Source organism: Panthera leo, chromosome B1, assembly GCF_018350215.1.
Source record: "Panthera leo isolate Ple1 chromosome B1, P.leo_Ple1_pat1.1, whole genome shotgun sequence".
Lineage (NCBI taxonomy): Eukaryota > Metazoa > Chordata > Mammalia > Carnivora > Felidae > Panthera > Panthera leo.
In genome coordinates, this window is record NC_056682.1 from 34,485,843 (window position 1) to 34,511,428 (window position 25,586).

Genomic DNA, 25,586 nt, shown 5'->3' on the forward strand with positions numbered 1-25,586 from the left:
CTTAAAAATGGGTGTCTGACCCACTTCCGTATCAGAAGTTCCCCTATTATCAAACAGCTAGATGATATTCCATTGTATGAATGTACCACGATTTTTAAAACAGTTTCCTATAATTGTCATTTAGGTTGTATAAAATATCTCGCTGTTACAAATAACTTGCAGGGCACCTGGGCGGTACAGTCGGTTAAGCAACCAACTCTTGATCTCAGCTCAGGTCATGATCTCACAGTTCGTGAGTTCAAGCCCCGCATCGGGCTCTGTGCTGTCAGTGTGGAGCCTGCTTGGGGTTCTCTCTCTCCCTCTCTTTCTGCCCCTCCCCTGTTCATATCCCATCTCTCTCAAAATAAATAAACTTAAAAAAATTAAAAAATAATAACTGGGCAAGAATGAGTCCAGGAGAAGCTTGTCACAATGGTCATCCTGCATGTAGATCTGAAAAGCAAATTCTCAGTAGATTTGTAATTCTGATAGATATTGTGTGTCTGTGGCGACTTTTTATTTTGGAATCACTTTAGATTTCTAGAGAAGTCACAAAGATAACAGAGTTCCCCTGTTCCTAACAATACTCCATATTTTTTACATACAGACATTGAAAATTTTTTATGTATCAACTCTATCCATCTTTGGCTTGTTGTACCAACTTTTGCAGAAAAAAAAAAAACTATCTTGTTGACTTATTTTTCAGTTGCCTCTTTTACACTGAATTCTTTAATTCATCTGAATTTATTTTGGTATAAGATATGGAGAGTGATACCTCACTATTTAAGAATTTAATTTTTCCTATTTTATGAGTATTTCCAAATATCCTAGCATCTTTCATTGGCTAATTCTTCCCTTAATCTTGGTATGCAATTCTGCTTTTATTATATGTGAAATGTTTATTCATACTTGAGTTTATTTGTGGACTTTCTATTCTGTTACACTGATCTGCTTTTTAGCATTGGTACTTTGGGGACAATTTCATATTTTAATTAACAATTTTTTTTATTGGTGTTTTTAGCTGATATTCTTGGGTTCCTAGGGAAGCCATTATGTTTGCTTTGTGTTTCTTAATAGTGGTAATTTTGTCTCCTTTTTAAAGAATATTTGTTGTGGTGCCTGGCTGGCTCAGTCAGTGGACCATGCAACTCTTGATCTTGGGGCTGTAAGTTTGAGCCCCATGTTGGGTGTAGAGATTACTTAAAAAAATAAAATATTTAAAAAGAAAGAAAGAGGGGCGCCTGGGTGGCTCAGTCGGTTGGGCATCCGACTTCAGCTCAGGTCATGATCTCGCGGTCCGTGAGTTCGAGCCCTGCGTCGGGCTCTGTGCTGACCGCTCAAGAGCCTGGAGCCTGTTACGGATTCTGTGTCTCCCTCTCTCTCTGACCTTCCCCCATTCATACTCTCTCTCTGTCTCAAAAATAAATAAACGTTAAAAAAAAAAAAAAGAAAGAGTATTTATTGCTCTTACTTTCATCCTTTGTTTTATTCCATTGGCCAGAAATGAGAAGGTAGAAAAAACATGGAATCAAGTGTACAAACACCGGGGCTTCACCTCAGAAGGAAAGAAGGCCCCTTTCCTTGGGGGCAACAAGGAAGGACAAATAGGTTCAGAGAAGTAGCAAATGAGAAAGCAGGGAGTTGAAGCCCTTCTCCTATGATGGTTCATATCTCTGTGGAGTGGGAGGCAAGACTGTCTTCTTAGAGAGTGTGGACGGTGAGGTAAAGGAAGAGGATGATTGAACGCTCTGGGGAGGATGGCAGGGGCATAAGTGTTCTCAGGTTAAGAGCCAGGTTTTAGTTAAAGATGAGATGATAGAAGCAACGATGTGAGAAGAGACGGGACATAAGAGCATGTGTTCTAAACGGGCACTGTAGAAATCTTTAGGAGTGAGAGATGCCGTAGAAGTTTGGGGCATGGAAAAGAGGCTCCCACCACTATGGGCATGAGAGCACCGGAGAGGGTAAGTGGTCAGGGAAGTCTCCAACTGGGACCCGGCCAAGGATGACAGGGCTATGAGACATGGACATGTTAGTTGGTGCAAAGTTTCCAAAAGGAGCAAGGTCAGAGTCCCAAGGTGTACAGGCAAGTGTGGAGCTGGAGAGGGGTTGCCGCAACAGGAATTGGTTATTCTTCTAAGGGGGTCCCCATCCAGGAGGCTCACAAGCGATAAGTCCCTCTTTGTGTGTTAAAATTCAGCAACCCAAGGACTTCCAGGGCTGGCCAAAATGCAGTGTGCTCACTACAGTCTTTCTACTCTACTGATTACAACAAAAATTCTAGACAAAATAGAAAAAGCAAATACCTGAGGGCTCTGAAAAGGAAATCGTATCGGGCAGATTGGGGAGGGAAGTCCAGACTTAAATGACAGTGACTTTACCGGGTTTTTGTTTGCTCTGTTTTGTTTTCTCCTTCGTCCCCTGGCTTTGACCTGAGGGTGGTCAGAGTTGCTTAAGCTGCACAGCAGGTACAGTTAGCAGAAGTTCTGAGAGAAATCCCCTTTTTCTGGCCATCAGACCAGGTAAAAGGGCCCCGTGGCCCAGAAAGGGTGGAAGAAACTCTCATTGCTTTCACTTTCTTCTTTCCCTCTCTTTCCTACCCTCATTGCAGAGACAGGACTGGTATGGACAAGAAAACTGGAGAAAGAAGCTTTTCTGATCCTAAGATTGGGACCAAAAAAAGTAGGGACAATCCCTACTATTATCTCCTCTCTTTTCTCTTGCCACGTTTCCCTTACGGTGGCCCCATGACATAGAACTGTGAGCCAGCACAGACGCATTGGGAAGGGGTATACTAAAACTCTTAGAGACACCTATATTTCTGAGCTACACATGTCTGGAACAGACCAAAAGAAACAGAAAAAGCTTTTAGAACTGAACTATGACATAGACACTAAGTACCAGACTAAACTCTGAGGAGCATATGCATGGGGAAGAGTCACATAGCACAGCAAAGGCTTTGAATAGCAAACTAACGTTGGACCCATCACCTGAAGTAGCTGAAAGTGAACTTACAGTCTGAACATAATCAGGTTGATTGCCCGTTGAAACAAAATAAATGTTCTTCAGGGGATTTTAATAGGACTCAGAGTCTCACAATGTAATATTTAAAGTGTTCAGAATACAATCTGAAATTACCCAACATGCCAACAATCAGGAAAATATGGCAAATTCTTAAGAAAATATAATTAACGGATGCCAATCCTCAAATGATTGAAATGTTAGAATGATCAGACAAAAACTTGAAAGCAGTCTCATAACTATACTTCATGAGATACAGGTATACAGGTTTGAAAAGAACATAAGATAGACATTCTGTCAGAGGAAAAAAACCCACTTTTTTAAAAGCCGGAAAGTTTTAGTGTAGGACTAAAAGAAAATAATATCTGAAACAAAGAATTCACTGGATGGGCTCAATAGCAGAATAAAGATGACAAAGGAAAAAGTGAGTAAACATGAAAATAAATCAATAGTAATTTTCTGATCTTGACAGAAAACATTTTAAAACAAACAAATTGAGCTTTAGGTACTTATGGGATATTAAAAGTTCTACATGTAAATCATTGGAATCTCAGAATGAGGGGAGATCAATGCAGAAACAGTATTTGAAGAAATAAGGGTGAAAATTTTCTAGATTTTGTGAAAGATATATATTTACACATTCAAAAACATCAGTGGGGGTGCCTGGGTGGCTCAGTCGGTTAAGCGTCCGACTTTGGCTCAGGTCATGTTCTCACAGTTTGTGAGTTCGAGCCCCGCGTCAGGCTCTGTGCTGACAGCTCAGGGCCTGGAGCCTGCTTTGGATTCTGTGTCTCCCTCTCTCTGCCCCTCCCCAACTCATGATCTGTCTCTCTCTCTCTCTCTCTCTCTCAAAAATAAACATTAAAAAATTTCTTAAAAAAAAAAAATCAGTGAATCCCAAGCAAGACGAAGACGAACTCGATGAAAACCAACAAATCATAATCAAATGGACACAAACAAAATACCAAAAAAAAAATTAAAAAAATCTTGAAAACAGCCAGAGAAAATGGCATATTGTGTATATGAGACACGAGTCAATGACTGCAGATATCTCACTAGGAACCACGGAGGCCAGAAGACAAGGGAACAGAGAAATGTTCAAAGAGAAGAATTGTCAACCAGGCTTTATGTACATTGAATATATCCCTCAAAGCAAAATAGAGACATTTTCAAATGAAGGAAAACTAAGAATTTGTCACCAGAGGATCTGCTCCACAAGAAATGCTAAAGGAAGTTCTTCCAACTGAAGGGAAATGATAGTGGGGCACTTGGGTGGCTCCGTCATTTGAGCTTCCGACTTTGGCTCAGGTCATGATCTTGCGGTCCGTGAGTTCGAGCCCCGCGTCGGGCTCTGTGCTGACAGCTCGGACCCTGGAGCCTGTTTCGGGTTCTGTGTCTCCCTCTCTCTCTGCCCGTCCCCCACTCGCACTCTGTCTTCTCTGTCTCTCTCTTTCAAAACATAAATAAACATCGAAAAAAATGACTGTGAAGGGAAATGATATTAAAGGGAAACCTAGAACTTTGGAAATGAAAAAAAGATGAAGAGCCACAGAAATTCTACAAATCTAGATAAACAGACTATTTTTCTTGTCTTCAGTTCTTAAAAATATGTATGATCACTGACAGCAAAAACCATTTCATATTGTTTAGTGCAACTGGAGAAATGATGCAGCTCTTTGAGAGAACCATCCAACAGTTTCTTCGAAAGCCAACCATATGTGTACCACAAACCCCAGCAATCCTGTTCCAAAATATTTACCCTAGGGAAATGAAAATTGTTGAGTATGTAAAAATAATGTGTTGAGTGGTTTTATTTCTAATCACCAAAAACTAAAAGCAATCCAAATGTCCTTCAATTGGCAAGTGGATACAGGAAGCACAGTACAGCCGTACGGTAGACAATAGTCTACAATTTATATGACATTCTGGAAAACGCAAAACTGGAGAGATGAAGAAGTGTGTCAAGGGTTAGGGGTGGAGGGAGAAGTCGAATGACAAAAGGGCAGCACAAGGGAATTTGGGGGAGCGATGGAACTCTTCTGTAGCTTGATCATGATGGTGATTACAGGACTCTATGCGTTTCTCAAAACTCGGAACGGAACACCAAGACATTTCATCATCCTTTATGTAAAGTTGTAAATACATTAAAAAAAATTTAGCAGTCTGTTAATGCCTTCTATTTCTAATGTCTCTCCCTTAAGTCAACATACATATTTCTAAAAGCTGAATGCAGATTGGACTCTTGTAAATTTAAATATTTAAAAATTCACTAAGGGAGCTCCCTTTCAATAAGAATCTTAGTGTGAAATCTTCTGCAAAGTAAACTTGGTAATCTGATACTCAGTATTATCTATGGGAACCAAAGTTCTGAGTTTCATCATCTGATTAAAGGGAGGTAAGTGTGTAACACCAAGTCCATCAACCGATGAATGGATAAAGAAGATGTGGTATATACATCCAATGGAGTATTACTCAGCAATCAAAAAGAATGAAATCTTGCCATTTGCAACTACATGGATGGAACTGGAGGGTATTCTGCTAAGCAAAATTAGTCAGTCAGAGAAAGACAAATATCCTATGACTTCAGTCATATGAGGACTTTAAGATACAATACGGATGAACATAAGGGAAGGGAAGCAAAAATAATACAAAAGCAGGGAGGGGGACAAAACAGAAGAGCCTCATAAATATGGAGAACAAACTGAGGGTGGCTGGAGAGTTGTGGGAGGGGGGATGGGCTAAATGGGTAAGGGGCACTGAGGAATCTACTCCTGAAATCATTGTGGCACTATATACTAACTAACTTGGATGTAAATTAAAAAAATAAATAAGTTTTTAAGAAATATGTAACACCAAGATTTTTCAGGATCTTCTTTCTTTCTCTATAGTTCTGACCAAGAGTGGGTTGGGTGAGTTATTCTCATAGCCTTTCCCAATGTCACGACTGGAAGAAAGAGTCAGAGCGCACTCAGGCAGTTCATATTCCCCCAGGACCTGCCACTGGAGAAACCCATGCTGTCTAACTTACGAAAGAGGACACCAGAAGGAGGGGCCCGGGGGGCCCAGGGGGCCAGGACTCGTCCTTTGTCAAACGGTGCTTGCAGCCAAAGGTCACTGGGGCCTGAGCCCCATTGAGCCGGATCACGGCCACATCCCTGCTCTCACTGTGCCAGCTTCAGAACGCCCAGATATCAAGTGCAAACAGCAACACCATGAGAAGGAGGAAGTCCCCTTTGTCTCAGCTTGGTGGTTAGTGATGTATGTCAGAGATGACACCTGTTCAACAAACCAGGTAAACTTTGCGCGCCTTGTTCTGGCTGCCTTCGAGCCTCACAGTTAGCTCAGGTGCTCTGCCCTCCCATTGCACATCCTGGTCACATTTGCTCGGGTCTCACTTTCCCAAGCTGTGTTTCAGGTTCAGTGGTCTTTCAAAAAACTCGGACAACTCTGCCTTTGCCCCCACTTGGAAAGTGTTCCTCACTTGGCTCAACAACTTCCTGAAAAAACAATGGATGCAAATCTCATTACCAATCATGGAGCACGAGAAATGCCTAGGGGAGTTCCCTATAGAGCAAGCCCAGTGTGGCTCCTTCTACAAATTGAAGTCTCCTTTTGTAAAGGAGCGAATCCACCCCTCTACACACACACACACACACACACACACCCCAATTTCTCTAGCTACTAAATCCTTACTGGCACCAAGTGGGGTTTTTATCTGGTGGGGAGTCTCATGGTCACTCTCCTGGCTTCTTAAACTTACCTATGATTTAATACAGTGATTCTGGGAGGCATAAGCCTGAATTGAACTGCTGGATATGAAAACCACTCCCGGGAGCTCCAAGCTCCTGGCAGAAGTATTTCTTCTTCTCTCTGCAGCACACAGCTGCTGCTGCTGGTCTCCTGGCCCCGTCCAGCAGCACCCACTTCCACAGAAGAAGGTAGTGGCATAACGAAGGAGGGCACACTAAGTAAAGCGTGCAGTTAGTAAATAAGAAGACACCGATTGTAATATGAATGCCCTCTCGTGGAACCAAAACACAACTAGAGTTTATTTTCTTTTTCTGGGGCTCTCACTCCAACTGGAAGGGGTAAGTGAACACAGCTAAAATGTTAAAATAAAGTCCAGTGTAAGTCCAATTTAATTCGTTAATCACCTTATCATTGACAAGCCAAAGAGTATCCGCTACAAAGGAAGGTCCAACCCATTCCTCATCTTGTTCCGGGCTCACCCTATGCTATCTGATCTACCCATTGAAGGGGGGTAACAGGTCAGGAGGGCTCATTAACATCCGCAGACCCTGCTTCATCTGGCTGCCGAGCCAGGCTCATCCTTAAAGACCCCGTGACTGCACCAGCCGTAGGAGCAGACCGGCTTGAACACCTTTATAGGCCGGACTTCCTGTGTCCTCATCCTACATCGAATCGAACATTTTAAATTTACCCACGTCCCACACTATATAGGACTTCCACATGGTCACACAAGAGCTAGAAGCAGTTAACTCATTGATATAATGTTTTATAGACATTTAATGAAGCAGCCACTTTTGAGTTGGTGTTTTTCTGTTCACAGTTTGAAACGAACACATTTCTTTTTGGGTTCCAAACATTCCCACTGTGCCCTACAAAGCCGGTCCTCTGAACGCAGTGTGTTTAATGCAGACAATGGCCTTGCACAGAGGAACACAGAAATGCAGTGCTGGGCCAAATATGTGGTATGTCCAGCTCAAGATGTCTTCACCAACCATGGGCCAAAATGTTTGAAATGAGGAAGACATCAGATTTCAAACACCTACTGGCCGTCAGTTTAATTTATATTATCTATTCCGTTTTTCACAACACTCTTTTGTGTTTAGAATTATCATCCTCCTGTAAAGAGAGGGAAAATAAAGCCCAAAAGTTCTTAGTGACTTGTCCAAGGTCCCAAGGCCACAGAGCAGACTTTTGAACCCAGGGCGCATGGCCCCCAAATCCAGTTTCTAACTGAGTCCCATCTCCTGCAGAAAGTCGCAGCTTGTCCTTCCTGACATTTAAAGTTAGAGAAGTGTTGCCAATTTTAATGAGTACTTAATACTCTGTCCTTCGGAGGTCTGCTTACATTGTTTAAAAGCTAAGTCATTCATCTTTTTCCTGTCTTTATCTTTTTGTCCAAAATGACTTTGTTACGCTCTAAAAGGTACTCCTAATACAAGTGTTGTTTGTTTTTGTTTTGTTTTGTTTTGTTTTGTTTTGTTTTAAGGGGCTGGATTCCAATCACCTTCTCTTCTGTCTCTCAGCCTTACCTCTTATGAGGAATTTCTCCACTGGATGCTTACATCACACACCATCTGTTGAACTCATTTGTCACTTGGACCCCAGGGGTCTTATGTTTCTTGCTGTCTCCCTTAGCAGGGGGTCTAGTGGTAAGTTAGCCCTGGTTTCCAATTCCCTCTGCAAAGCTAACCAGTTATGTCACCTTGGGAAAGTCACCCAACTTCCAAGTCTATTTATAACACGGAAACAATAGTTACCCTGCTTAGCTAAAGATGAGAAAGCAAGCCGATGCATATGTAAGTGCTTTGCAATCTAGAAAGTACTATGCACGCATGCAGGGTGGGTGATTAGCCAAAAGTATTGCTGACTGACACTGATAGGAAAAGCAGGTTCCTGGGGTCGTTTGCCAAACTGAGAAAGTTCATAGACTGTAACAATTTGACTACTACTGTGCTGGGCTTCCCAAGATCACAGCAGGTGAGTCAGCTATGATGCAACAGCCAGGTCAGTAATTGGGTCCCAGGAGAGCAAGGAAAAAATGTCAGGCGGTTGCACCCTTGTGAGACCCTTGTGAGCCTCCTGGCCCTCTCAAGAAATGAGATTGGAACTCAACCCCTGAATGGTACTGTCTGATTGCCAAGCACCTAGAATGTTCTGAGAGGTATTGCCAACACTCAGGCACCTTGCCCTCAGCGCTTACCTTAAGAAGGCATCACAGGTGCAAACACAGATGCCAATACACTAAGAGGGCATTTTGCCGAATCCTTTCTGAAAGCCCCACATTGTCTGAATGAAGAAAGGACTAACGCACGATGAAAATTGGAGGAAATTGAGACAGGGGACCTGACAGGGAAGGAGGCTCCTCGGCCAGAAGGAAGGGACAGGAAGGGAAAAATCAGATTCTCCAACTAGTAAATCTGGGCTTAACAATTCACCAGGAAAAAGTGAGCAGTGGGGCCGGGCTGAGAGGCTGTTCACAGAGCAAGTTGAAGATAAATGCCAGAGGACTTGGATCTCTGCTAAAGGACAGTATTCCAGTCACTGAACTCTCAGCAAGTGGACCTTTGGAAAGTCATGATCATCCTTGAAAAGGTCTTCCTTGTGTGAAAAGTGAACTTTTGCCTCGTCATCCTCTTGAGTGATCAGGAAAAGAAATTTCCAGCTCAACCAAGATAAAATGAATTTTTCCACCCTGAGGATCATCCAGGGTCTGTTTGCTCTGCTCGAATTACAAACGGAATTCCAGGCAATGCAGCAGGTTCAGCGTCTTCCATTTCCTCCAAGCTCACACCTTTCACTGGATATTTTGAGGGGTAATGATGAGACTATCGGATTTGAAGATATTCTTCATGACCCGTCACAAGGTGAACTAATGGGAGAGCCACACTTGATGGTGGAATCTAAACTGGGTTTACTGTAACCTGTTGGGCTGTGCATGAAAATAGAGGGACGGCACCTTGTTTATAGTCATCTTGTTACTATGATTTGATGCACACAACATTAAAAGTACTGACACACGAGAAAAAAAAAAAATTCACCAGGAAAATGTTTGCAATGGAAAAAGAAGTCCCTCCGCAGCCTGACTCCAAATAAAAGCATTGTCACCACCTGTAATAGAATTGCGAGCAAAGAAAGCCACCTGGGCTCAAGGCCCAACACAGCCACACCCCAGTCTGCCCCCCAGTCTAAAACCCATCTCTTTGGGGCACCTGGGTGGCTCAGTCTGTTGAGCGTCTGACTTCGGCTCGGGTCATGATCTCACAGCTCTGTGGGTTCAAGCCCCACGTCGGACTCTGTGCTGACGGTTTGGAGCCTGGAGCCTGCTTCGGATTCTGTGTCTCCCTCTCTCTGTGCCCCTAGCTCACTCGCGTTCTGTCTCTGCCTCTCTCAAAAATAAATAAACATTAAAAAAACCTGAAAAATATATAAATAAAATAAATAAAACCCATCTCCTTGCCCTAGTCTACCTTCTACTCCAGCCAAGCAGCCCTCTTTTGGCTCTTTTCCAAACCTGCAGCTCCAGCTCACCATGGTCCCAGGTCTCCTAGAATGGCCTTCCCTTGACCCGCCCCCCTCAAAGCCAGTGTGCCCCCCAGTGGACAGTGGAAGAAAGAAAAGCAGCCAAGGACGCATTATAAACCTCACACCCACGGGGACCCTCTGAGGAACCATGGAGTGCGTGCCGAGCGTTGTCCTGATAAAGAGGAGAGGCTGGGGCCTGTGGCCAAGGAGTCCTGTCTCCTTGGAGGCTTCAACTCCCCCACGTTTGTCCCCCAGGCCATACCTGTCACAGCCGAGTGAGCGTCTTCAGCTTCAGAGAAAGCCCCGAGGTAGCTAAGGGTTGCCTCTTTTTTGGTACCATGCATCCCAGGTCATGAGATCTGCCACAATGAGCATGAGTGTGCTTTCCCTATGCAACTAGACTGCAAGCTCCTTGAGTGCAAAGATCCTAAAAGGCGAATAAAAATGATGTAAATGGTTCTGACTGTAAATTAACATGATCTTGACTAAAAAACTTTGAGATCGTTTCCTCTTTGTTGTTTTAACTTGATGGCATTTTACCAGTTTTTTACGCCTGTGCTCTCATTGAAAAAATAAAACCCTTGGACCATGTATGGCAAAAACATCAGGGCAAAAACATCATGCATGTGCCTATTACTGCCTTTGGGCTGTAATAAGACAGAAAGAGAAGTGGGGAAATCTTACTTTGGTCTATCAGATTCTTGCTAACTCTCACTTTGCCCCTCCTTCAATACGCAGGGTCAGAGCAGAGGGCCAAGTGACCTTGGGCAAGTCATTTCACCTCTCTGAGCCTCAACTTCCCCATCTGTAAAGCAGAGATACTAACTGCGCTGACATCACAGGGATATTGTCAGTATTAAACGTGCTGGTGTTTGAAAAGACGCTTGGTAAACTGGAAAAGGCTATTCAAATATCGGGCATGATTGGAGCAGGCCTTACTAAGGGACCCTGGTGTGATCAGCCAGGTGGGTGGCTTCCTGCTCTGAAAGACCCAGTCAGGCTCTATACCACCTAAGTAAGGCCAGGTGTCCCATATTGCCTGGTATTGTTATGTACATAGGCACCAGGGGGTCTTTCTCGGTGTCCTCTCCATGTCCCGCCGCGTACTTTGCATTTTGATAGTCCATTAAAAATGGTTCTCAACATCCCCCTGGAGAAGGCACAGCCCTCAGCAGGGCCCCAGTGGTCGTGCTGACTCCCCAAGTCGCAACACACATCCCCACCTTGACTTTCTCCATCCGACCTATGCTCATAGTTTAGAGTCAGCTTCACTGCAACTCTTCCATGAAACACTTTTCGGGCTTCTTCGCCCAAGCATTCCATAAGTTTTGTTGTTGTTTTTGGTTGGTTGGTTGGTTTTGAGCACCTACTAGGCGTTAGTACTGTGAGAGGTAAAGGGGGAGCAATGGTGAACCTATCAGGCTTGATCCCTCCCCTCGTGGATCCAGAGACCTTACTCATAATAATGGTCTGGAACGTAGACAGTTGGTCTTGTGAGTTTTTCCTTTACGGTTATTTCTTGCATGTAGCTTGAAAGGTAGATTTGAGTAGGCCTTTTTCGTACCCTCCTTCTCATAAGCAAAACGGTATGTGTGTGGCACATATGTCAAAATACTTCGTGCCTCCTCTCTTGGCTGAAAGGCAAAGAAAGACATGGGGAAAGTTCCCAATCTACGATAGGTACTCAACCCAATGATCAATTGCACAACTTTTAAATGCACGAGCACACCTTGATTCAGATACGACTTACCAGATAAAAAAAGGTTTGCTTCGAGGCCCCTAGACAAACATAAGTTAATGCAATTTCCTTTAGAGATGCTGCCATTTGAAAAATGTTCTGGTACAATAAGTTTCCAGAAGCTGAGCCAGAGGCGGGTTTCCAGTGTGAGGGGTGAGAGGAGATGTGGGATTCCTGCATTAATGAAAATCAGATGCCACCTTGTGGCCAGAAATAAAAATTCAAGAATTCTGTTGGGCAAAAGAACGGATTGCTCTGGGAATCAAATACAGAATTGCATTCTCCAAGAAATCTGCTCTGTCCCAGTAGGGCTAGTGTGTTCCCACATTAACCCTCAAAGCACTTCTTTGCTCTAATCTATGATGTCTTACAGCCACAGTGCTTAACCATACACATCTGACAACTGCAAGCCTCCTAAAGCCCTCCTGCTGGGCTGTTATTTATTTTCTATCATTATCATTATTTTTTTAATCGAGCTGGCTGTCACCTCACCCAAACTCCAGTGTTGATTAACCCCTGAAAAACTCTCAGGGAAATTCTGGGATCTGAGGAGTAAAGATGACACAGAAGATATTTTCAAGGATATTAGGTGAAAGACAATTTTGTGAGCAAATAAAATTTTAGTAACAAGGGAACGAACGCTTTGCTAAAAGTTGTCTACATAGGAAGCAATTTTTAAATGTTTTATAATTTATAATATTTATTTTTTGTGATGCTTTATAAATTAAATATGTACATTTTGTGACATTATTTTAAATTATTTTTCTTTTGTAAAATTGATCGTTTGTGATGGTCTTTAGCCATCTATAAGTGACCGATTGTGACAGCATTGCAAAGTTCAGAATTTCTCTAAACTAAGAATTATTCTATAGAAAAAATCAATATAAAATAATCATGCCTTGTTGCAAATATCATTTGGGTGACTTTTTTAAGTTTAGAAATGTGTCAATTACAGGGTGACTGAGTGGCTCAGTCAGTTAAGCGTCCGACTTCGCCTCAGGTCATGAGCTCCTAGTTCGTGAGTTTGAGCCTCATGTTGGGCTCAGTGCTAACAGCTCAGAGCCTGGAGCCCGCTTCGGATTCTGTGTCTCCCTCTCCCTCTGCCCCTTTCCCACTCACACTGTGTCTCTGTTTCTCTGTCTGTCTCTCTCTCTCAAAAATAAAGAAACATTTAAAAAATTGAAAAAGAAATGCACCAATTACACTGTCCCAATAATGCACCAATTAGACTGTCAGAGTAGATCAAAACAAGATCAAAAACAAGACTCAATTGTATGTTGTCTACAAGCAACCCACTTTACATATACACATATAGATTAAAAGCAAACAGATAGAGAAAGATATACTGTGCAAAATTAATCAAAAGAATAAAGAAATAGCTATATTAATTTCAGGCAGACAGGACTTCAGAGCAAGGAAAGTTATCAGCCATAAAGAGGGGCGTTACAAAATGATTAAAGGATCAGTCTTCCAAGAAGAGAAAACAATCCTTAATGTATATGTACCTAACAACAGAGCATCAAAGTACATAAGGCAAAAACTGAAAACGACAGGAGAGAGAGATAAATCCCCTACTACAGTTCGCGGCTTCAGTACCCCTCTACCAGAAATAGATCTAGCAAGCAGAAAATCAGTAAGGACATAGTTGAACTCAACAACACCATCAACTGGATATAATGTACATCTATAGACTAGTTCAGCCAACAACAACAGAATGCACATTCTTCTCAAGCTCACATAGAACATTTACCTAAAGTAGAACACATCCTGGGCCATAAAGCACATTTTCACAGAACTGTAAGAACAGAAATCACACAACGTCTGCTCTCAGACCATAGTGGAATTACCTTAGAAATCAATGACAGAAAGATAGCTGGAAAATACTTGGAGGTTAGACAACACATTTCTAAATAACACATGGGCCAAAGAAGAAACGCAAGAGAAATTTTAAAATATTTTGAACTAAATGAAGATTAATTAAAACAATTTATCAAAATTTGTGAGATGGAGTTACAAGAGATCTTATTATACAACATCTGATAAAAGTTTCCATTCAGATAGAGCTGAAAGAAAGTTAGAAGAAATTTCTCTTCCTCGTGGCTCTGGGAGGCCCTGCCTGCCAGATCTTAGCTATAGCAGGAGTTGGCACCCTTCACAAGGTGGCTGATTCTCACAAAGGGCATCATGAGCAGGATGATGCTGGGGCTTTTCCAAGGGGCTCTGCAGACCAGAGAGCGGGAGCAGAACAGATAGAAACAGGACACACCACACCATGGACCTCTCTGATGCAGGACAGAAACTCCACAAAGGCAATGTGCTTCCCAAAGACTTCTACAATGACCACCACACCCCAGTCACGCACTACTCACTACCTATGATGCAAAAGTTCTCATCACAACCACTGAGCCTCTGATAACACTAAATCATTACTGAGTGCTTAAGAAGTATTCCAAACTTGAAACTCCTAATTTCCCATTGCATCACATTTTCCTCCCTTTTCCCCAGCTTTATTGAGGTATGTTCAGCAAATAAAAATTGTATATATTTAAGGTGAAAAAAAGTAATGGGATGCAGCAAAAGCAGTGTCTAGGGGGAAATTTATAGCACTGGATGCATCTATTAGAAATAAAGAAACTTCTAAAACCAATCATCTAAGTTTCTACCTTAGGAAACTAAAAAAATAAGAGCAAATTAAATCCAAAGTAAGCAGAAAAAAAGAAATAATAAAAATTAAAGTATAATTCAATGAAATAAACAAATCAATAAATAAGAATAGATGAAACTAAAAGCTAGTTCTTTGGAAATTAAGTCTCTAACCAGGTCAACTAAGAAAAAGAGAGAGGGCATAGATTACTAATATCATAAAAGAAAGAGGAACATCACTACAGATCCCATGGACATTAAAAGAATAATAAAGCATTACTATGAAAAACTGCATCTCCATAAATTTGATAACCTAGATAAAATGGGCCATTTCCTTGAAAGACACAATCTACCAAAACCCACACAAGAAGAAATAGACTATTTGAATAGACCAAATCTACCAAAGAAATTAAATCAATAATTAATAACTTTCCAAAACAAAAAATACCAGATCCAGGTGGGATTGCTAGTGAATTTAACCAAACATTTAAGGAATAAATTAAACCAGTTCTCTACCATCTCTCCTAGAAGATAGAAGCAGAGGGAATTTGGGGCGCCTGGGTGGCTCAGTCGGTTAAGCATCCGACTTCGGCTCAGGTCATGATCTCACTGTCCGTGAGTTCGAGCCCCGCGTCGGGCTCTGTGCTGACAGCTCAGAGCCTGGAGCCTGTTTCAGATTCTGTGTCTCCCTCTCTCTCTGACCCTCCCCCGTTCATGCTCTGTCTCTCCCTGTCTCAAAAATAAATAAAAAACGTTAAAAAAAATTAAAAAAAAAAAAAAGAAGCAGAGGGAATTCTTCCTAATTCATTCTATGATGCCAATAGTACCCTAATACTAAAACCAGACAAAGATATCACAAGAAAGGAAACTACAGATTAATGTCTCTCATGAACATAGATGCAAAAATCCTCAACAAAAGTTTAGAAAATAAAATCCAACAATGTATAAAAATAATTATAAACCATGACCAAGCTGGTTCAACATGTGAAAATCAATTAATGTAATATATCACATTACCAGGCTAAAAAAGAAAAATCCCACTGATCATATCAATAGATGCAGAAAAAGCATTTGACAAAATCCAACATTCATTTGTAATAAAAACTCTCAGTCAACAAGGAATAGAGGGGAACTTCCTCCACTTAATGAAGAATATCTACAAAAAACCTCCAGCTAATCTCATAATTAATGGTGAGAAACCTGAAGCTTTCCCAATAAGATCAGGATCAAGGCAAAGATGTCTCCTACCACCACTCCTTTATAATATTGTGCTGGAAGTCCTAGCTAATGCAATAAGAGAAGAAAAAGAAATAAAAGCTACACTGATTGGGAAGGAAGGAATAAAAGTGTCTATGTTCACAGATGATGTTACTGCTTGTGCAAAAAATCTGAAAGAATTGATTTTTTAAAACTCCTGGAACTAATAAGTGAGAGAAAGGTTGCAGGGATACATGGTTAATATACAAAAGTCCATCACCTCCCTATATACCAGCAATGAAAAAAAAGGAATCTGAAATTCAAAACACAATATCATTTACATTAGCAACCCCCAAAATGAAATACTTAGGCCTAAATCTAACAAAATATGTACAAGACCTATCTGAGTTAAACTACAAAACTCTGATGAAAGAAATCAGAGAATTGAATAAGTGGAAGGATATTCTATATTCATGGATAGGAGGATTCAATACTGTTAAGATGTCAGCTTTTCCCAATGTGATCTATAGATTCAATGCAATTTCAATCAAAATCCCAAGAAGTTATTTTGTGATATCAACATACTAATTCTGAAGTTCATAGAGACAGGCAAAACCCCAGAATAGCCAATTCAGTATTGAAGAAGAAAGAACAAAGCCAAATGATTGACATGACAAGATTTACTATAAAGCTACAGTAATCAAGACAATGTAGTATTGATGAAAGAATACGCAAGTAGATCAATGAAATGGAATAGGGAGCCCAGAAACAAAACCATTTAAATATAGTCAACTGATCTTTGGCAAAAGCACAAAGGCAGTACAATGGAAAAAAAAAAGACAGTCTGTTCAAAATAGTACTAGAACAACTGGACATCCATATGCCCCAAAAGTTATCTAGACACAGACTATACACCCCACCCTTCACAAAAATTAACTCAAAATGGATCATAGGCCTAAATATAAAATGCAAAACTTGGAAAACTCCTCCAAGGTTACATAGGAGAAAACCTAGATGACACTGGGTTTGATGATGACTTTTCAGATGTGACACCAAAGGCACAATCCATGAAATAGTCAATAAACTGGACTTTATTAAAATTAAAAATTTCTGCTCTGAGAAGGATGCTTTGAAGAGAATGAAAAGACTAGTCATTGACTGGGAGAAAATATTTCAAAAGACATATCTGACAAATGACTGTTATTCAAAATATACAAAGAGCCCACACAATTCAACAATGAGAAAATAAACAGCCCAGTTAAGAAATAGCCCTCAGACCTTAACAGCTCACCAAAAAAAAAAAAGATATACAGATAGCAAACAAGTGTATGAAGAGACGCTCCAGATCATGCCATCAGAGAAGTGCAAATTAAGAAGAGGTACAAATACACACCCATTAAAATGGCCAAGATCCAGAACACTGACAAGGATGTGAAGCAGCAGCAAGTCTCCTTCAGTGGTGGGAATGCAAAATGGTACAGCTGCTTTGGAGGACAGCTGGGCGGTTCCTCACAAAACGAAACATACTCTTACCAAACAATCCAGCAGTCACGTTCTTTTCAAACCAAAAGAGTGAAAAACTATTTCTTTTATTTTTTCAGTTTATTTATTTATTTTGAGAGAGAAAGCGCGAGTGGGGGAGGGGCAGAGAGCGAACCTAGGGGGGGAGAGAGAATCCCAAGCAGGCTCCATGGTGCCAGCACAGTGAGATCATGACCTGAGCTGAAACCAAGAATCAGACGCTTAACTGACTGAGCCAATCAGGTGCCCGTGAAGTTATTTCTACACAGAAAACTGCACACGATGTTTATAGCAGCTTTATTTGAATCAGCCAAGATGTCTTTCAGTTGGTGAATGGATACATAAACTGGGGCACTCCAGACAATGGAGTATTATTCAGCATTAAAAAGAATGAGACATCAAAGCCATGCAAATAAATGGAGGAAACTTACATGTATATGAACTAAGTGAAAGAAGCCTCTCTGAAAAGACTACACACTTGATTCCAAGTATAGGACATTGTAAAAAACGGCAAACTATGGGAACAGTAAATAGATCAGTAGTTGCCAGGGGTTAGGGGAAGGGAGGGATAAACAGGCAGAGCACACCAGATTTTAGACCAACAAAACTACCCCACATGATACTATAACAATGGACACACGTCATTATGTCTGTCCAAACCCATGCGCAACACCAAACACGAACCCTGATGTAAATAAACTGAAGTCTTTGGGAGATATTGATGTGTCAGTGTAGGTTCATCAGTTGTAACAAATGCACCACTCTGGTGGGATGTTAATAATGAGGGAGGCTGTGCATGGGCAGGGGCAGGTGGTAGATGAAACTCTGTCCCTTCCTCACAATTTTACTGTGAACCTAAAACTATTCTAAAAAATTAAGTATATAGATACATAAAATTGTAAGTTTAAACGTATAGCCTCTGCAATAAAAAAGAAGCCACAGAAAACCCACATGGTGCCTTCCTAGTCATACACTAGGAGAAAACAAGGGTATGACTACTATCACATTCCCCAAGCTGCAGGCACTTGATACATTATGACCTATTTTGTTTCAAGCATTGTGCTGAGCCTAGAGTTCAACACACAGCAACAGTCCTCAGAATTTAGATAGACATATACGCAATTAAATTATTTAATTCCAGTTGTCCAGAGATGTAGCCATTGAAAGCATATGAAAGAGAAGGATGCGAAGTACACTGACATCCATCCTTTTCCGACACCAAGTTCCTGGATTTCTGTATTTTATTTGTACAGGAAATGAGAAGCAAATGGTGGTAAAGAAAAATGATAATGAATGATTCTTTATGGCAGGTGGGCTAAAAGGTCGGTGAAGATCCTCTTTCCAATCTCATATAAAAAGCATGTAATCATACTTTAATTACAGACTTAGAGACTGCTTAGAGCCTATATTATATGAATATAAGCTGTTGCAGCTTAAGGAACTATTACAGGACATCTGGCCCAACCCTTTCATTTTGCAGATAAGGAAACTGTAGACCGGAATGATTAAATGATTTGCCCAAAGCCCCTCAAGATTGCCCAACCAGTCAGCGACCTGCAGGACTAGTGTCCAGGCCTTTACACATGCTGACCCATCTACTGTGTGCGCAATGGTTAAAATGCACCAGACCAAATAAATTACTTCATTATAGCAACAAATAAAATTAACCGCGTATTAGCATTCACTAGAAGATAATTGTATGCTTTTCACATATGTTTTTTTTAACTTGCTGATCTTAAGAACAAAAGAGTTCTAGAGGTCAAGGTGGAAACTCAAGACAGCTTCATAAACACAAAGGTTTTGATCTAAGTCATACCAGCAAAAAGTAATCTCTTCAAAATAGGAAGCTGGATCAGATGAAGCATGACGGTAAGACTCTAAGAACATTTGCATATGAGTGCTCTTGGCAACCCTCCCTCATTGGAACACCACCATGAGGCTTAGAACCTCAGGTTCCATTCTGTGTGAAGGAAGTTTTTCTCCCATGCGAATAATGGGCTCAGGGTCTGGTATAGCCTTTCCATCTAGAACATTCTTTTTTCCTGGCTGCTCCTCTCAGTATGATTGCTGTTTCAGTACCATGAACCATGAACCCCTTAATGTATAATTTAACCAGATTAAGAGATGAGGTCATACACATACAACTGCCTGAAGATTGTGAATTGACCATAAAGTTTTACTATTATGGACATAAACTAAACCATGAATAGGATCATTGGAAATGCTAGAAAATAAGCAAGAACCAAAGGAAGCTGTTGGCACTTGGGTCTTACCAGCTTCTAGGCTGGTGATGTTTTTTCAGTCTTGGGCCCAAGGCAACTGAACAAAAAGGACATTGCCTTCAATCCTTGGGTATTTTTGTTGCCTGGGACTCTCATGATTGGAAGTACGTACCATAAAGCGGTACTCCTTAAAACCTCGTGAAGCCCAGTGCCACACAAAATTAGGGCATTATGGGTTTTTCAGTAAAGTTTGTACATTATTTTATTACAAATATTACATTTGTAATATTACAATTAGGGAAAGGGAGAGAATTTGCTGAAATATTTCACTCATGTGGTTACATTAAGCTCAGAATATGAATCTTGGGATAATATTTGTCCCCTGTCAACCTAAGCTAAAGGCATCCACCAAGAAAATATTCTCACTATTCAGCAGAAAGCCGGAATCCACTTCCACAAATCCATAGACAGATGAGAGCATATGTTCACAGTATTACTCTTCATTTCTTCTTCTTAAGCTACCTCTTCCCTAAAGGCAGCCACCACAAGGGCCAGTATGACAATAATGAGGAACCCACATATCCACGGTGCCTCCCTCTGTGGCTCTGGGCCTCATGAAGCTTCAGCTACGTTCTGCTTCATTCAGGAAGAGCTTTCAGCAGTGAGTCCTTCACAACAAGAGAAATTAACGAGGACTCGAAAGCAATGACAGGCTTCAATGGCCATGGGTCAAGGACAAAAAACACTGCCAGTATCATCTGGATTTATATTTTTTCTTCTCATAGAGGAGTTTCAGTAAACAGTGAACACAGGCTGGGCTGTCCCTCCTACCATGGCACATGTGTTCTCTTAGCCCATGGTTCCCCCCAGGTTCCCCACCAACAATGGAAAACGCAAGGTCATGACTGCCACGGGTAAACAAGAACATAAGCAAAGAGCTTCCTTACGAAGCTTTGTCAACAGAAACCTGGAATTCTCAAGTGTCACCTCATATCCACATGTTCACCAAAGAAAGCACACATGTTCTCCCAAATAATATTACTTTTAGGAGGCAAGGCTAGAAAAGTAAGCTTGGAATTATTCTCAAATTGTATACACATACTGGGGGGTCCGAATTTTAAGTGTCTGGCTGGAGACCCTTCATGAATTTTCCTTCCTTCCCACTAAACTACTAGGATAGCCCGAATGTTCTGCAAATCATTTAACTTCTTGATAGATATCCAATTTGTTTCCAGCTTTTGACTTTCATGAATAATCCTGGGAAGTGCATTTTAGTGTCCTTCTCTGCTTATCACCTTGGGAGGCTACTGGAATTTTTTTTTTTTTACATTTACTCATTTTTGAGAGACGGAGACAAAGCATGAGTTGGGGAGGGGCAGAAAGAGAGGGAGACACAGAATCCGATGCAGCCTCCAGGCTCTGAGCTGTCAGTACAGAACTGACTCGAGGCTCGAACTCATGATATGAGATCATGACTGGAGCTGAAGTCGGATGCTCAGCTGACTGAGCCACCCAGGTGCCCCATGGCTACTGGAATATTATGGCAGATACATTAGGAACGGCGGTGGGAGGGAAAGCAGCTGAACTGCAAAGGTGGGGTTTAGAAGGGAACCAGAAAAGGCAAAAGTAAGGAGGGGAAAACAAACCAAGGACAAAGAGAACAAGAGCAAGGAGAAAAATCTGGGAATTTTTAAAAATGGTTTTAGCTATTTTCACATTACAAAGAAGCAGGTAGAACCGATGACCCCTCCGCCTTCTTGGAAGCCTCACCTCTTGGCAACCTTCATCATGTTCTGACCACTCCAGTGTCTCCCAGTTCCTATTTCTCTCATGATTACATTTATTTTTTTTAATGTTTTATTTTTGAGAAAAAGAGTGCAAGCCGGGGAGGGGCAGAGACGGGGGAGGGACAGAGGATCTAAAGTGGGCTCCGTGCTGACAGCAGTGAGCATGATGTGGGGCTCGAACTCCCAAACCGTCAGATCATGACCTGAACCAAAGTCGGACGCTCAACCAATGGAGCCACCCAGGTGCCCCTATTTCTCTCATCATTAAATACGAGCATTCCACAATGTTCTTGTTCTCTCTCCGGGCTCTCATCTGTGTGCATGGCTTCTTCAGCCATCATACCCCTTCAGGTAATGGTCAAATCCTTAGCCCTGGTTCCAGTTTTTCTCCTGAGCACTGTAATTAATTCTCCACCTCTGGTAGGTATCTCCACCTCTGATGTCCCACAGGCCTTCCAAACTCAACAGGACTTCAGAAGCTTGCTAAATACAATTAACAATGATGGTTGGTCTTATGCAGAATGGGGGAAATGTTAGTTTGGGGAGCTACGGAGACAAGAGTGAATGAACAGCAGTCTCAGTTCTCATGGGGCACCCATTCCGGACAGACGGTAACAAAAGTGCAAAGTGAGGTAGGCCCCAGCGCTCTAGGCCAGGTGCTGATGAGAAAGAGAGAGATCACACTTGATACAAGAATCAGGATGGACCGCAATGGGCTAGTAAGTGCCATCTTCAGGGCACCTTAAAGATAGGACTTGGATGGGCAGAGAAAGAAGTGGGGAAGAAGCAGGAGAGGGAGGAGGACACTCCAATGAGAACAAAGTTCTGGAAACACTGACCTGTTCAGGAGATTGAGACCTAGGATCTCAAACATCCATCCTGCTCTCCTATCCCGTTTCTCTTTATTCCTTTACACAGGAAGCTAAATCGGACACTGGCATATGTTGGGGAGCCTATTCTTAAGTTCAACAGGCCACGGGGAACCCTCAAAGGTTTTGAGCAAGTGAGTAGCATGGTAAGCCTCTGGCAGCAGGAGAAAGGAGTCTCTTGGGGCTAGGGAACAAGTACTAAGATCTGAGAGATCTCCAGTAGGCAGCTGGACATTGGGATCTGGAGTTCAGGAGAGAAGTCGGGGTGCTATATCCCATATCTGGGAGTCATCTTTCCAGAGGGCCCAGCTGAAGCCGTGAAAGCAGGCCAGCACCAAACAGGGATGGAGAGACAGGAGGCCCAAAGGCAGAAGCTTCCCGAGTAGCCATCCCTAGGTGGCCCAGAAAGGAACTGAAGCTGGTAAGGGGAGCCAGAGGTGGTAGTAAAGGTGGGTGGCCGGGAGGAAGGCAGGGAAACAGAAGCCAAGAGAGGGAAGCTAAAGAAGCAGCTGTTAGCCAAGAGCTCGGAGCTCCTGTGTCGCGCATGCCCAAGGAGAACCAGGACTAGGAGGGCCGGATGGAGTCGAGACAAGGCACCAGCTCGGCCAACACCTGATATTTCTCCCAGCCAGTTCTCCCTCTCGACACCACCCCTGCTCTCAGACAGCAAGTTCTCGTTCTCATCTTGCCCTACAGTCATTCACCTCCCAAGCCCCGCTGATTCCACACTTACCCTCTCATCAGCTGTGCACACTCTGTCCCAGTCGCCCTTGCCTTTTCCCTTCACTATCCCTCTTCTGGGCAATTTCACGGTGGCACCAAGGCGACCGTCTCCTGGCCTCCCCAGTATTCCTTCTCCACTCCATCCTCTCCACTTCCTCCAGATGACTCTTCCTAAAGCCGAGCTCATGGTGTCCTCTGCTCCAAGACCCTTCGTGGCTCCCCGTTACCTACTGACGAAAGGTCAAAGCTGACGGCAGTCAAAGCTCCTATTTGCAATTTACCACTAGGGCACCCTGCACAGTGCTCAGATGGCTGCAAACTCAGCTGTTTTCCCTACTTGTCCTCATGATTCTTAAGCCACTCACCGCATTCTGCAATCGACCGAAGACAACTCTTCATTTCCCTGTGAGCAGTACTAGCACTCCCTGCTCCCGGAGGTCGTGTCTCTCTCTTGTACAACTCTGGGCTTGCGACATTCTTCTCTGTTTGTTCATTAAGGTCCCTCTTGTGGGTAGTACTGGCGTCTCTCCCGGAAGGGGCAGCTGACCAGCTGGAGGCCACGGGAACTCAGACGGAAAGGAGACGTAGGCCCAGCAGGAAAGGGAACCCTCTTCCCTTCATGGCTTTCCTTGGGCTGGGGTGTGAGGAGCGTGGAGGTGCTGGAGAGGACTCCTGAGTGGTGAAGACGGCCTCTGCCACAGGAGGAACCGAGGGGGCCAGCACTAGAAGGCACGCAGGCTGAGCATGACAAGTTTATCTCTTTCCCTTCTCTTGGCACACGTTTACTAAAACACCTGCCACGTGCCAAGAGCTGCGTGCCAGCCGTGGTGGGCTGGGAAGAAAAAGCCCTGATTCATAGCATTTGCCTATTTCTGTGGCTAAACATTCCTACCATTGCCGATTTCAAGCTAGCAACGTGACAGTACCGAAGGCGAAGCTGGGAAGAAACGCACTGTACGTCACTGGTGGGGACACAGCCGTGAGTAAGAGGCTCAAGTAAGGCCGCGGTCGTGGAGTCTGGTCTAACGGCATCTCGTTTCTGTTTTACTTCCACGTCTTCCCTTCTACTCTATGAGCTCAGGCCGGAGAGGGCGGAAGCCGCATCTCACGCTTGGCTCTTTTCCCCACAGCACCAGGCACGGTGCCCTGCTCGAGGGACACACTGCAGACTGGGCGGCAGATGGACGTCGTGGGGCAGGGAGAGGATTGTCTGCCGAATGGATCCGCATGAGCTGCAAACGCATACCGGCCGTACCTGCCCCCTATCCCAGTGGAGTGCAATCACCCACCAGCCACGGATGAACTTCGAGTTGGCCTTCAGTAAGATTACACAGCTGCAAGTTTATCTCACGCCTTCTGTGCCCTGTGGCCCCTCTTCCCAGCTCCTGCACCCTTGGCCATGGTTGGTTCTCAGGCCTGCCCTCAGTTGGGACTCTCCTCCCTCGCCAAGGCCTTTGGTGGTGGGGCTGCGAGTAGGTTCCCTGACCTTGAAACCGTGTGAACAGTCAAGACGCGTCCCTGGCTTTTCAAAGGGGTCTGAGACCTCTCTCCACTCTCTCCTACCTCCAGAAAGGGTTTAGTTCTCCGGCTTAACCTACGATGTGTAGGAACTACGTGTGGATTCTGGTCACTTTTGGGTCTTCCAGGAAGACGGGAGGTGGGGAGGTGCATGTATCAGGTACCCGGGCTGAGAGAGAGAGACAAAGAGAGACACACACATACCAGGTACAAGGGCAGAGAGAGAAACAGGCACACGCCAGGTACCAAGGTGGTGCATACCATGTTCTTGCAGCCTGTCACCCTCACACTCCCACACCAGGAAAGAAAACTGCCACCCTCTCCAGCATGGAGAGCAAAGCCAGAGGCAGCTCTTCGCCCTGGCCCCGACATCATAATGTGACCGTCCCTGGGCCAGCCAACGTGGTAATCTGTTTCCATTTCTCTTCTATTGCAATGTTTATTTTTGAGAATGAAACCCAAGATCCAAAGCAGGCTTCAGGATCTGAGCTGTCAGCACAGAGCTTGACGTGGGGCTCGAACCCACGAGCAGCGAGGTGATGACCTGAGCTGAAGTTGGACATTTAACCAACTGAGCCACCCAGCAACCCTGATCTGCCTCCATTTCTAAGCGAGCGGAAATGGCACTTTCTCTCACAGCCATGGGTCCAGTTTTTAATGAGCGGGGCTGGACGAGGCACCAGCCCCATGGATTAGGCTCCTTCTCTCCATCCATTCTCCTCTTTTTTCAATATTCCCACCACAGAGCCCACAACACTTCAAAGGTCAAGACTTTTATTTTCTCTAGCTCCAGTGTCACCACCGTAGCAGCAAGCCCGAAATATCCCCACGCATGAACGTACATTTGTCCCTGCTCCGAGGAGCTGGCAACACGTGCAGCAGAAACTCTGCTATTTCCTTCAGGCATTTAGGAAACGACACCTGCTCACTCTCACACATGGTGCATCTCACAGGTCAGAAGCAGCAGTACCTTCGCCTGCAACAGACACGACCATCCTTAAGTGAAGTTAAATAAAACCTTCCTAGCGTAACAATGGGTTGGAGATGCAGCATTAGGGGGACGTTGGAGGACAGGGCTTGGAGGAAGGCATCATCG

At 43.3% G+C, this 25,586-nt stretch overlaps 1 long non-coding RNA gene and 1 pseudogene across 1 annotated transcript; one reads left to right on the forward strand and one right to left on the reverse strand.

Moving 5' to 3' along the window:
* Positions 1 to 6,533: 6,533 nt before the first annotated feature.
* Positions 6,534 to 9,845, forward strand: LOC122218355 (annotated as a pseudogene).
* A 387-nt stretch (positions 9,846 to 10,232) lies between these two features.
* Positions 10,233 to 25,428, reverse strand: LOC122217515. Its single transcript, XR_006201562.1, has 5 exons — positions 25,333 to 25,428; positions 23,338 to 24,659; positions 22,983 to 23,199; positions 11,496 to 11,906; positions 10,233 to 10,699 (listed from the first exon to the last, which is right to left on the reverse strand). It is a non-coding gene; the product is annotated as an uncharacterized LOC122217515 (long non-coding RNA).
* Between the last annotated feature and the right edge of the window lie 158 nt (positions 25,429 to 25,586).